The sequence below is a fragment of the Anser anser genome, assembly GCF_964211835.1.
Source record: "Anser anser genome assembly, chromosome: 9".
NCBI lineage: Eukaryota > Metazoa > Chordata > Aves > Anseriformes > Anatidae > Anser > Anser anser.
Window position 1 is genome coordinate 8,360,755 of NC_139729.1, and position 12,828 is coordinate 8,373,582.

Genomic DNA, 12,828 nt, shown 5'->3' on the forward strand with positions numbered 1-12,828 from the left:
TTCACTGGTTATTTAGTGTTCTACATCTTCTTAGTTCAAAAATCAACATATCAATATAAAATTAAGTTCATGTTCCCATACCATTCTTTCCACTCTATACTGAATATTTGGAAATAAGCATTCAGGAGTTAAAGTTGATTGTTATTTAGCAATTGTATGACTGCCTAGGAGAAAGATTGATTGTCGGTCTAAAATAAATACTCTCAAATAGCTACACTAGTCAATACCCAAAGAAAATACCACTGTAGGGAATGATCTGACTGAGTGGATCTACCTTACAGAATATCCAGCATTTTGAGTCTGTGTCAGAGAGAAGCAGCTGCTTTCTCTAAGCTAAAACTATAATCTGGCACTGCCATTTCTTCCAAACTTTTCTGTGACTTTACCTATTTTTGATTATAGTAACAGAACAATAAATTTTTCACACACAGGCACTTTCCAATAAGACCTTTCAAAGCTACTGCTCCTCACCTCTCCTCGCTTCTTTTTTCGGGGGAGTTGTTTTTTGGTTTGAGGATTTTTTTTTAATTTTTTTTTTTTAATTCCCAGCAAGAAATAAAGTAGGCAATAGACTTTTAGTAGGTTTATCAAAGTAGGAATGAGAGGCATAGAGATCTCTGTGAAATATCATAATTAATTTCTGAGTTTAAAAAAAAAAAGGCAGGCATTCAGGTAATTTCAGATTCCCTAAATACATACAGGTGGTGGTCTTTGAGCTACTGCACTTTGAATTTCAAGGAAAATCGCCTCTGCTTGTCCCCATCTGCTGCTCTGATCACAGAATATATTAGATATCAGATTTCAGATGGCTCCTTTTTTAAGAATATGACAATCCAGTCCAACAAAGTTCTGGACTTAATAGCCACTTAGGATATTCAGTGTTTTATACAAGTGATCAGGATTAGCTTATATATGAGACAATTTCCACAGTAAAAAGAGTCTCTGCAATTTGAAAAATGTACTGAAGTAAGACAGCAGAATCCAAGCCCTCATCTGATGCTATTACTTTATGTAATTACCGCTAGCCATTCTATTGGTAAGCTTAGATAATGATAAGACAGAAGGAGATACCTCACTATCTATATGAAATATCATGGACAACTACTGGTTCTCACTCTTGCCCTAAGCATAAGCTCCAAATTTCCTGGAACTATCTTGAGTTTCCTGAGACCACCTCAGGTTTTGTCACAGGGACATGCAAGGAACAGAGGCAGCAGTAGGACAGGTTTGCTCTTCCAGGAGATGAAGAACTTTGCACTTCACAACCAAGAAAAGACTGTTATACCACAAATCATATGAGCCCCTGCAGCAACTGAGAACTTTATACTGGACTACAAATTCGGAACAAAACCTAGAACCAGAGTCACATTTCCCCGAATACAGATTTTCCTTCAGGGTTTGTAGGTGCCCTATCACACACATCAGGTGGAAAGTAAAAACCATCACCTGAACAGAAATGTGGAGTGCAGAATTAGACTTTTCAGCCAGCATATTTCTAAAGAACATTTTTAAAGGTGTGAAAACAAACTTTGGGAATAATGTTCAAACGATCACAAATGTCAAAACTTATTTGACATTTTCATATAAATGTGTTAAAACTAGAAGACAGCAGTCCTCAGACATGAGGGGATCACCTAGTTCAGTAAGAAAACCTTCTCCACTGCAGACTTCTTCACAAAATTCCTTTAGCAAAGAAAAAGGATGCAAAGTAGCTATACGGACCACAGCCAATATGAGGACATCTGTCTGCAGCTGTTAGGAGGAACTGTAACAGCATAACGAGGTTTAAACAATTCTGGTAACTGAGTCATCTACCATGACCAACTTCTTCCCTGATCTTCCACAAAATCAGAACAGAACTATCAAAATACATTTAGTCTTAAAAAATTAATCCATTTCATTAATGGAACACACTGTGAATGGACACATTTTATTTCAGAAGAAATGCAGTCACAGGTCAGCTTTTCTTCGTCTCATATAAAGCACGATGTCATGCGCCAGACAGGGCAACTCCAGCTTTTGCCTGGACTGGTAGGTGGGGTTCTCTGAATTCATACAAGACCCATTTCTCCTAACGAGTGGTGCATTCTAGTGTCTTACATAAATGTTAACATATATTGGCTCTTGTAAAAGGTACATCATGTCCTACTGCAGTATATAACTTATCTTTCTCACCCCAAAGGCAAGAAGAACACTAATGTTCAGTGGGGGGTAAGTGGCTAAATTCATTAGTGGTTACAAGATATGTTGTGATCCTTAACTGGAAAGCTTTGTGTATCTGCAAAATAATCTATTATTTGCTTTGGCAATAATACTTCTATTTTTAATCTGGCAGTGAATAATTGGCAATTGCCTGCCAAGGACAGAGAGCCAAAAATAATAGTCACCAATGCCAAGAAAAAAAAAATAGAGCAGAAGAACTGATTATTTAATCATAGTAACTATTTTCATTTAATGGATCAAATGTTTAAATAAAGTGTACGATGGTAAAGAGACAGACATTGAAAGCATGCATGATAGTAATAAAGCAGTTGTGACGAATTAAAAGTGCTTTACTATATTTGCTAGGCTGCAGATATTTTTAGTTGTATTCCATTCATATTTACCACCCTACTACAACTGTGGGCCATGATCTCTAAAAAAATGTTAGACAACTGCACATAATTGGGGATACATGCCATTTTCCCCAGAATGGATTCTGATTTTTGTTTAGGTTGGTGAAACATTCAGTCACTTCACTTTGTCTTTAATTGCTATGAATTTATGTTTAAATCATTTGTTATCTAATTTATTTTTATGAGGAATAATTTTAAAGACTGAAAATAATTCACTTGTACCTTGAATTGCTATGAAAGACTAACGCCGTTAAGAAAAGTTCAAAAGATAGGCTATCAGCTCAGAACTGTCTGCTTAAAATTATACAGAAATCCAGTCAGTTACATTCTCTGCTCAGACTGAAGTTGCACCAAGTTTCCCCATAACTTCCTAAGAAGGTTTTATTTAATCAAGAACAAGCTCCATGGAGCCCCAGAGGTCACAGTTTAGAAGGATTACCTGACCTAGACTTTGTATAAAGCAGATGGCTCTGCTTTATGGCAATTAGTAAGCAGGAACTGTGGTATCTGGTTATATCTTCTGATTCTCTGTTTATATGAAGTTATGTGAAACTGGAACCTCTTTGAAAGTCAAGCTGTGTGGAAACCATTTAAGACTATTTCATTTCTAATTATAGGCTTGATAAAGCCATTTTCATGCAAGAGTAGGATCAATGCACAGACTGTCAAACTTCTGAACATCCATCCATTGGAAAGTGGTCTGACTGTTTCAAAAGCTATCAGTAAGATAACCTTGAGATGGGAATGGGAATCTCACTTTAAAGAAAATGTAAACCTTAGCTACAAAGTTTAAGTCGGTCTGAATGTTCCTCTGGGCCTGTCTTCAATGCAGCTTCAGACTGGCAGCAGCGGCTCTTAGCTGATGCTATTTGCTTTTTAAGTTACTACCAAAACCAGAGCTTGAAAACATTATTTTTCTACTCCCCTACATTTCTTGTTCATCCACATAGCTTTCATTTCTCCTAGCGTGCTAGACTTCAAAGAACTTTAGGATCCAATAAGACAGTAATACCACTGCTGTACACAGTGGGAAGTCTTCCTTCCAATTCAAAATAAAGATAAATAATAATAATAATCTGTTTTTTTCATTACAAACCTTTTTTTTTCCCTCCAGAAGAAATGAAAAGACAAAAAAGCATCAACAGCAATTTTGTGAGAGTTATGTATGAAGTAAGTGGGAGGCCTTAGAAATCCAAAGTGGCTTTACTCTCAAGTCTAAAACATACTTTATGCAAGATTCAGATATTTTCAAGCAATTAGTTATATTTCAAAACCTAAAGTAAAAAATATTTTAGAAACCAACCACTGATTTGAAATATCCTCTTGTATCACTGTGTGCTTTCAAACGGATTTCGGGAAAGGAGGTGAAACGCAGACAATAAACAGAGTTTATTACATCACATACATATCTACTATAAAGAATATCAAATGTATGCTTTAAGATTGAAAAATATTCTGGGAAAAAGCAGTTATACATTTGCAGAACTGTTACTGTTATACAGGAAAACTATGAGATGACTGCATTCCAGCGACACCTGAAACACCTTTAAGAAAATATTTTAAAAATCAACCATAGCAATGTTTCCACTGGACTAGCACTGTCAGGTATGATAAGGAGTCTGTCCAACCATGTGTAAAGTGGTCTCCCAGTTTAAGGATGGAGACATGCTAACAAAAAGTCTCAATGGCAGAAAATTCTGTTTTTACTATGGATGCAGCAGAACTGCTGACTTTGCTCTGCTAACTGATGCGACTAGCCCAAAATTCAGAAATTCTGGATTAAAACAAACAAGCAAACAAACAAAACAAACAAACAAAACATAGCTTTAAAAACAACTGGATATTAACATTCTCATTGAATCTTGGGGCCAGTTTCTGTTACCTTCATAGAAGTCCGGAAATATTTTCCTGTTCATGTAGTTTTACTCATTTTGCTCTATCTGATTATGAGCCCACTGGGAGCAGCAGTAGTCGGTGGGAAAATTTCCTCTGCGAAAGTAACAAGCCTTTTATCATGTCTTCTGAGACAGGTCCATCACCATGTGAACCCTTTCCAACAGTATTCCAGAATGGTGACTATTGATGTCAATTGGATACTCAGGTAATAAAATAGGATACTCAGGTATAAAGCATCCTGAACATATGATTTAATAATACGTTTTGAGAAAGGCACCAACAATAAATAAGATGATGAGAGAAAAATATCCAGGATAATTTGGGACACAAATACAAGGTAAGTGCTTCTACAGCATAATCAGTGAAATGTATTCCTAACAAATATTAAAGAGAGAAAATAGATTAGAAGCATGCTGGTGGAAATGAAAATGAATATAGTAACTGTGTTCACAATCTACATAGTCAATATGTCTAAGGCGGCTGGTGGTGATTATGAATCACCTCCCTAGGTTTCTTGAAAAGTATATCGAAGTTTCAAACTAAACCTAGAAATTCAGTTCTGACCATCTTGCATTTCCGTGTGTTATTTCCATGTCATTATAGAAGAATTGGGTGTGCAGACACAAATGAAATTGATTGAGTTACTCTAGTTTAACAAGTTACCATCTGTAGTTGAGTCATAGCAATGAGTCCAGTGTACTCTTAATCCACACCCTTTACAAAGAAAAACAATTTGTAAGAGTACATTTATGATCATTTAATCTAATATGTCCTAATTTACCACAGGGTTGGCTAAGAGCACATGTACAGATTAATTATTTGGACCAACCTCTCCGGTAGCACCTTGTTAGGACACAGTAACTTAAGCACTTCCCACCTTGCAATCAAAAGCTGGAATAACATGAGTCTTGCTTAGTTTTCTTCTAAATCAACCAACGTTATTTAAAGTTTCATGGGTGAGGCTACTGATTTTATCATTCACGTTATATATAATGCAAATCTCTCATTCACAGTAGTTTCTCCTCTGTTAGCATGTGCAAGCTTTCCTAACAACCTGCGTGCAACAGATTCTATAACTTTCTACTAGGTTAAGTTCTCTTCAATTACTCTGAACAAGTCAGAAAAGATGAGATGTCCTTGAAATTTCCAGTGTGTTACGATCCTGCTTTCTAATTTTTTCATTATTATTATTTGCACTTACAGGTTTGTACAATGTGTAGCAATCAATGTGGAAAACAAAACAAAAACACCCCGCCTACATCACAATACTGTCACTAATCAGAAAACAGTATCACTGTCAAATAGGACACAAATAGCACTCCAATCAAAGCTGTGGGATGAGAGAAAAACAGAGAGACTTATAACATCTGGCTGATTCAGAAGAATGAAGACAGCTGTAATACTACCCTGATGTCAGATCTAAACATCTGCAGTTCATCACCTTTGTATTCAAAGTTACACGTACGCACTCTGTCCCAATTGCTTTACTTAGCCTGACGCTTTCCTGCTCTTTGACAGTTTGAGCTCTTTAAAGCAAGGAGACTGTCAGATTTTGAAAAGTGTCTGAAGATGGAAACATACTTCTGTGAGACCTATACAGGAGTCAGACCTCTGTGACCACTGCACATGCAATACTCTCTGTAGGTACTGAACAGACTTCACGTTCTTATCATCTGTTCCTTTCTACAATATTGAGTATAAATGCTGGCTCTATAAATTATGAGTCTGTCTGCAGTTGAACACATATGCTCCTTCGTCCTTTTGAGCACTCTCACCTCAATCATGTTGAGTCAGCAGTGCTAGTTGTATGATAACAATGCTCAGGTGCTTAAGTGCTTCCAGGGCCAAGAACAAATTTGGAAAGAGACTAAACAACTTTGATAAAGGATTTTTAAAAGGTTGAGGTTTAAAATGGAAATTGCAATAAGGACAGAGTTGTGAGCTGCGTACTTTCCTTCTCCCAACAAACCCTTGCTGGGTGGTGGAGGCAAGGCATATGGATTACTTGGGCAACAGGTAAGTTAACAACTTGGTATGCAACTTTAGTTTGGAAGGTCAAACAGTCTGTAGCCCTTGCTGAAAGTCAAGGGATCTTAACTGAAAAAGAGATGAAAATGGCAACGTGCTCAAAAACACAGAGAGCAATAAATGCCAAGACATCGTTTCCAAAGGTTGCTAATGGCTATGTGCAAGTCTACCTCACAGAAACAAAGAAATTATACGTCCTTAAATCAGACGTTAAATCTGAGGTGAGGACACAAATCAAAATGCTCAGCTGCTGAAAATGAAAATAGTCAAATTCAGTGACAATTCCATGACCTACTGTAGGTCATTATCTTGCCTTTCTTCCTCCTAAAGGAAGTAAATCTGATCAAAAGATAATTTATAAAAACAAAAAAAAACAACGACAGATTAGGTCTATTTCAAGACTAAGCTTTCATTTCTAAAAAGTACATACTTTTTAACAGGATTTTGTTAAGAAATAGTTTTTCAAACCATATTTGAAAAGAATTTCACCAAGATTGTGCACAGACTTACATTTAAATTTTTCAAAGACTCATACTGCAAGATTGGAAGATTGGAAGATTTCAAAACCATTTTAGGATAAAGAGTACTGTCCATTTTACCTGGCACATCCAGAACAGAGTGAGCATATCTTCAGCATATCTTGCAGCATATCTGTCTATCTAAGCATTAATTCTGATATTAAAACTGAGCCTTTAATAGTGCTTCCAACTGTTGTCTCTAAATTCAACATGATATTCAATGCAATACAGTCTGGTAGGAACAGAAACTCCTTTTCTGCTGGCACAAGCTCTCCTCTATGAAATGAAAAACCAAAAATCCCAAATGCTTAACATAGTTTCAATAATACTTAATTCTGGGTTACTGAATCAACATAATCATTTTGAAATATTTCATTTAGACTTGTTAAAAAACATTATTTTACAAACAATCCCACAAGCAGTTAATCAAAATGCTAAGATAAAACTGACACTATTAAAGCAAATTGCTCCTTAGTTTCAACATCCTTATGTGGGATCAGAATATGCACAACTAACGTAGAATAAGTAATAGCTTGCTCATAGCTTGTATTTTTTCCAAGCTAATTTCTTCATCTTTTCCTAAGCAAAATTTTTATTGGGTAAAATGAATGGACCCCAAAATTAACCCATCCCAGTGAGTAGTAAGTAATTAATGGCAATTTCAAAAATTAGGACAAGACTACTAACTTCCCATCATTGTTTATGCAGAAATGTGGATTTTTGCCTTTTCATTTTCTGTCTGACATTTTTGCTCAATATCAGTTTTCTTTTACCTTAGTTATTTTATTATTGGTAGGAACTACACACTGAGATGTCTGCATTTACAGAATTCCTTCTCTGTACTCCTGAACTGACTCTAAATAAGATATGACATCAAGCCTTACAATGTTTCTCTTTCCATGTTGAATGTAGTCACAAAAATGCAACTCAAAGTAGAATAAGCTTTGAGGGAAACGTCAGCCAGAAGTCTCTCTTTATTGAGATTGCAGGCACCTTTCTTCATGCCTAAAATGTGGATGTTAGCAGATTGGGAAGCAAGAAGTCATTATTCAAACAATATTTGGGAGTCAGTCACTCTCAATATACCCGTAAGTGCTACCTCACTAGGCATTCTTTTTGACACTTAAAGATGGGCTAAATCAATTTGATGTGCATTAGGGAATTGATTTATCAAAATACATGGCAACTGAATCAACATCATTCTGCTACTTGTGACAGATAAAGTTAAGGCCATCTCTGTAAATAAATCTTAAAAGAGTAGGAGAGGCCACAAAACAGAAAGGGGAAACTCCAGAAACAAAATGAATTATTTTCTGAAGTCTTAAATCAGGCAGATGTGAAAACTCTTGTTTGTCCAATTAACACAGTTTATTTTTGTTAATCGTTTTCATGCACTTCTGGGTTCTGGCAAAGATCTTCAAGCCAAGTGCCAAAATACCTTGAAAAGATTGTATATACTGCTTGATTGGGAACAAGATCTAAAAGAAGTATCTTAGAGAAGCTTCCTCTCTTGAGATTTTCTACCTAGTTCAGTAATTTCTTAACAAGATTTTTCCACAGTGTAAGAATATAATTGGGCCCAGGAATCTTAGACAAGTTAGATAAAATTTAAAAGATTTTTCTCTGAATCACCTACACTTTTGAGTTTTGAGTTTTCTTTTACCACCTCTTATGCAAACATCGAGCCCGATTTTCTGTAAACTTAATAACATCTGATGGAATATAGTCTGAGGTGATACAAGAGCAGACTGAGAGGAAGGCAAGTAATGCAACTCTATCCATACTAGCATGTTTTTGAAAAGCAAACAGTATTTCCTAAGAATCTATGAACCTTTTCATTTCAGTGAGATGGAAGACAATCACTAATACAATGAGATACAGCCAGTTACCTCCCCTGCATAAACCAGGCCTGCACTCCAGGAGCAAGACTTGTGCTGTTAGGTCCCTTTACGATAAGGATGCTCCCACAGATTGTTTAGGTCCAAAAGCAAAACGGAATCAAAACTCTGTATATCTCATTGGCCTTTGAGCAATTTAACAAGTAACTGTGGACATAATGTTCACATGCTGGTTATCACCCGTCCCATGTTAAAAAGCAGTATTAAAATGCAGTATCAGGAACTGTACAGCATTTAAAAATATTTAGCAGTCAGCTTATAACATACAAAAAATAAATTAAATAAATAAAACAAGACAAACAAATAACCCCACAAACAAACAAATGAAAAAAACACAGGGACAAAGAAAGGACAAAGAAAAGCAATGCAAAATGTCCATCAGCAGAGTATACTTCCTCAGCACCACTATCACTTTGCCTGGGGCTTATTTCTAGTACAATATCTTTAGCAGAGAGACTGTGGAAAAATTGCAAGGACATCACTGATCTGACAACACGCCTGCAACTTGCTTAAGTTTCTTTCCACTCCATCAGCAGAACCTGCACCAGTTCTCCTTCATGGATTTACCCTTTGCCTTTCTAAATCCAGGCTCACTCATTCTCTGCTTATAGCATTAACACTAGTCACACAAGCCAGCCACAATGGATGACAGGGATGCAGGCTCACAAGTGCTGATTGATGGTGCACTTCCTAAGTAAGCAGAAGAAAGTAATAAAGATGACCTTAAGACATGATTTATGTGTGTTTGGCAAGTCAGACACGTACTCATGCTGCAGACTAGCTAGAAACAAAGGCAGGAACAATGGATATTGGTGATCTATTGGAAAAACTCTTGCTCAAAGTGAAGAACTGGTTTGTCAGCTCAAGTCAGAAAGAGAATATAGAACAATTGCAGCATCAGAACTAGATGAAGAAATTTATTTGTTTTGTGGCTGTTGAAACCAAAAATAGTTTTAAAAGATTTCAACTAACTTGGAAAAAAAATCAATAAAAAGCAAAAATAATCTAAAAAATAATTAAAAATAAAAGCTTTAAATCTTGTTTTATTTTGCTTTTCAGTAACTAAACAAAGCTATGGACAACTTGTCACCTTGCCACAAATGAACACTGGTAAAGTGATGAAAAAAATATTCCAATTTATTTATTCCTATTATGAATACACTCATTCATTCATTTAAAATGGCCAGAAAGTTTTCTGGCAACATTGAAATTTGATTAATCAATATTGGACAATATCTGCATATATTTTAATTTGTTATTCATGAAATTAAGAATTCTTGGCTCTTAAAACATTGTATTGGTGTTGTCCAGGAGGTGACTTGCACTGTCTATGTGGGGTGTGCAAAAAAAAGGAGTTTAAGCTATCAGCAAACTGTCCGAAGGACACTTTCCACATGTACAATTTCATCGGGAGAAATAAAAGTCTAATACCTACATGGAAACGCAAAATGGCCTACATGTTGGATCTGTTTTTATAGAGCTCTCAGTTTATTGTATAGTCAAATATGAAATCTTTATTCCTGTGCAATAGCTGTTTTCTTATCTCTCTCCAGAAAAACCCAGAGAAATATTTTTGTGGCTAGAATGAATTACAAAAAGATTTCATCATGCTTTAATTTATACACATACATAAGACAAAGGATTACTTAAATCAACTATTTCATTCATCTAAATTTTATTGTGCCCAGCAGAAATGGGCCTATCTGAGAGTAGTCATACAAACAAGTTCAGTTTTGACTTAATTGGAAAAAGGCAACAAAATTTTACTATGTTTAGATATATTTGACTTTAATTTTTCAGTGTAATAGTTTCTAGCACTTCTCTGTTCCCAACTGCACATGACTCTGCCAAAGCTATTAAATCAGAACTCATTTTTCTCTCAATGTGGTTGCACGTCCCAAGGCAGTAGTTTCTTATTTAGTAAAACTCTGTGTGCTAACCCAAATAATGTATATTTATGTTTATACTTGCACCTCTTCTTCCTTCACACCAACTTTTACCTGACTTTAGGTGGAGCTCCTCCCAGTTTTTATCTGACATTTTGAGACGAGAATCCAGCTTATTGTCTTTACAACTTAACCAAAAGACTGTGTTAAACCCCCTGGGAACTACTTGGATGAAAGTACAGTAAATGTGTGTGACTTATCATTTTGGAAGAAGGACTGTTTTGAAGGAAGCACTGTATTTTGAAGGAAGTGTTGTAATAGTATCTCATGAGAGCAGTTCTTATTAATTGCAAATTATGTATTGCCTAGATTTATTGAAGCTCTGAATTTATTGCCAGTTACTGCCACATGTAGTCCATAATTCGGAAAACTATATGCATTTTCCAAAGTCATTCTCTCTAATCATTTGCAAATTTAACAAATTTAGCACAACAAAATGCTTGCCCATCAGGACCAGCACCCTGGTCACTAGCAACACTAGACAGGCAAGTAATAAAAGCATAGATGTCCCTAGATATAAAAGTAGTAATACTAGTCAAACACATTTTCAGTGTTTTTTTCTCCTGTTTCACACCCTCTATATTTCTAGATTTTGTAATGCAGTCTGGGTGTTCTGCTTCGGCACAGGAAGCAATCAACAACTGGTCTCCTTCCCAAGAACCCATGGTTCCCACACACGAGATGAACTGCTCTAAGGAGCTCCTCAGTGAGAGCAGTAATAATGGTTCACATCGCTGCAATGCTAGCCTGCCACATTCTGTTAAAGGCAAGGAAGTAAACACTTGCTGCCTTGCAATTCAAAAAAACCGCTTCATAGTGCAGAAGGTTGTTGTGGGATGATGGGGTAATATTTCACTGTTAGCACATTCAAAGGTACCAACTCCACACTATTGTAGAAGATGCTCGTAGTGTTGACAGGCTGCTGTGTGAAGCACATAACAGCCTCCGGCCCAACTTTAGAACCAGGCTTTTCAAAAAGTGATGTCACTCACAAAAGAGGCTACACCTTCATGTTTTAGCAACATTGACTTTTCCTGAATTGTTGTTTTCTACCTCGTAGCCAACTTCATTTTTTTTGATCTCTATTGTCTCAAGAATTCAAAATAAAGGACAGATCATTTTCGTAATGACTCTTTCCAGCAGGAGGGATTACACTGACTAGTGATCAAGGTTGTGGCAACATATGCACAAACAGCTCAAACCTGCCTCTGGTGGAAGGCCCCTACCAACAGTCATGCAACAATATCAGAAAAGATGAAGCAGAAGGAAATAGTTTTGTATCACAGGCTGCACAGGGATCTTCCCAAATGAGTAACTTTCAACTTCTCTTCTGAAACAACTGTTTTATTTCTTTGTTCAATACCTGGTCCAATGGTGTCAACTGAAAGCCGGTCAATTTTCCTTTCAGTAACAAATAGGTTTGTTTTTCTGAAGGACCAGTATTATTCATTCTATAAGATCTCATGCATGAATCACTGCTAGATCTAAGTCACTTTACCCACCCAGTCCTTACAGATATCAAATTTAACTGATTGGATTTGTGTTGTCCCAATTCATTTAACGTTTGTTTGTTTTTTACATCAACATGTGGGTTTTCTTGTTGTTGGTTTTTGTTGTTGTTGTTTTTTGGTTATTTGGTTAGTTGTTTGTTTGTTGTTGTCACAGTGCAGGGTTCTTAAAGGATTTTGACAGTAGAATTAACATTTCATAGCAGGACACATAAAATATAAAGTGAATTAACTCTTCTCCTTTGCAGTAAAACAGCTCCTTCCCCCACTCTCTTTTAAAGCAGTCTTAACAAAAGAGGTTTTTATTTCAGGACGATGAAAGAAAATGTAAATGAAATGTAGTTGTTCAAGCTTTTCAAAGCATTTATGAGATCATGTAACCATTTCCGGCACATGTATTTCTGACAGCATTTCTCCTA

At 36.1% G+C, this 12,828-nt stretch overlaps 1 protein-coding gene across 2 annotated transcripts in view; it reads right to left on the reverse strand.

The window, feature by feature from the left end:
• The window catches only part of LOC310903944 (uncharacterized protein), a 144,256-nt gene that overhangs the window by 16,917 nt on the left and 114,511 nt on the right, over positions 1 to 12,828 (reverse strand). The gene's annotated exons all lie outside the window — the stretch shown is intronic.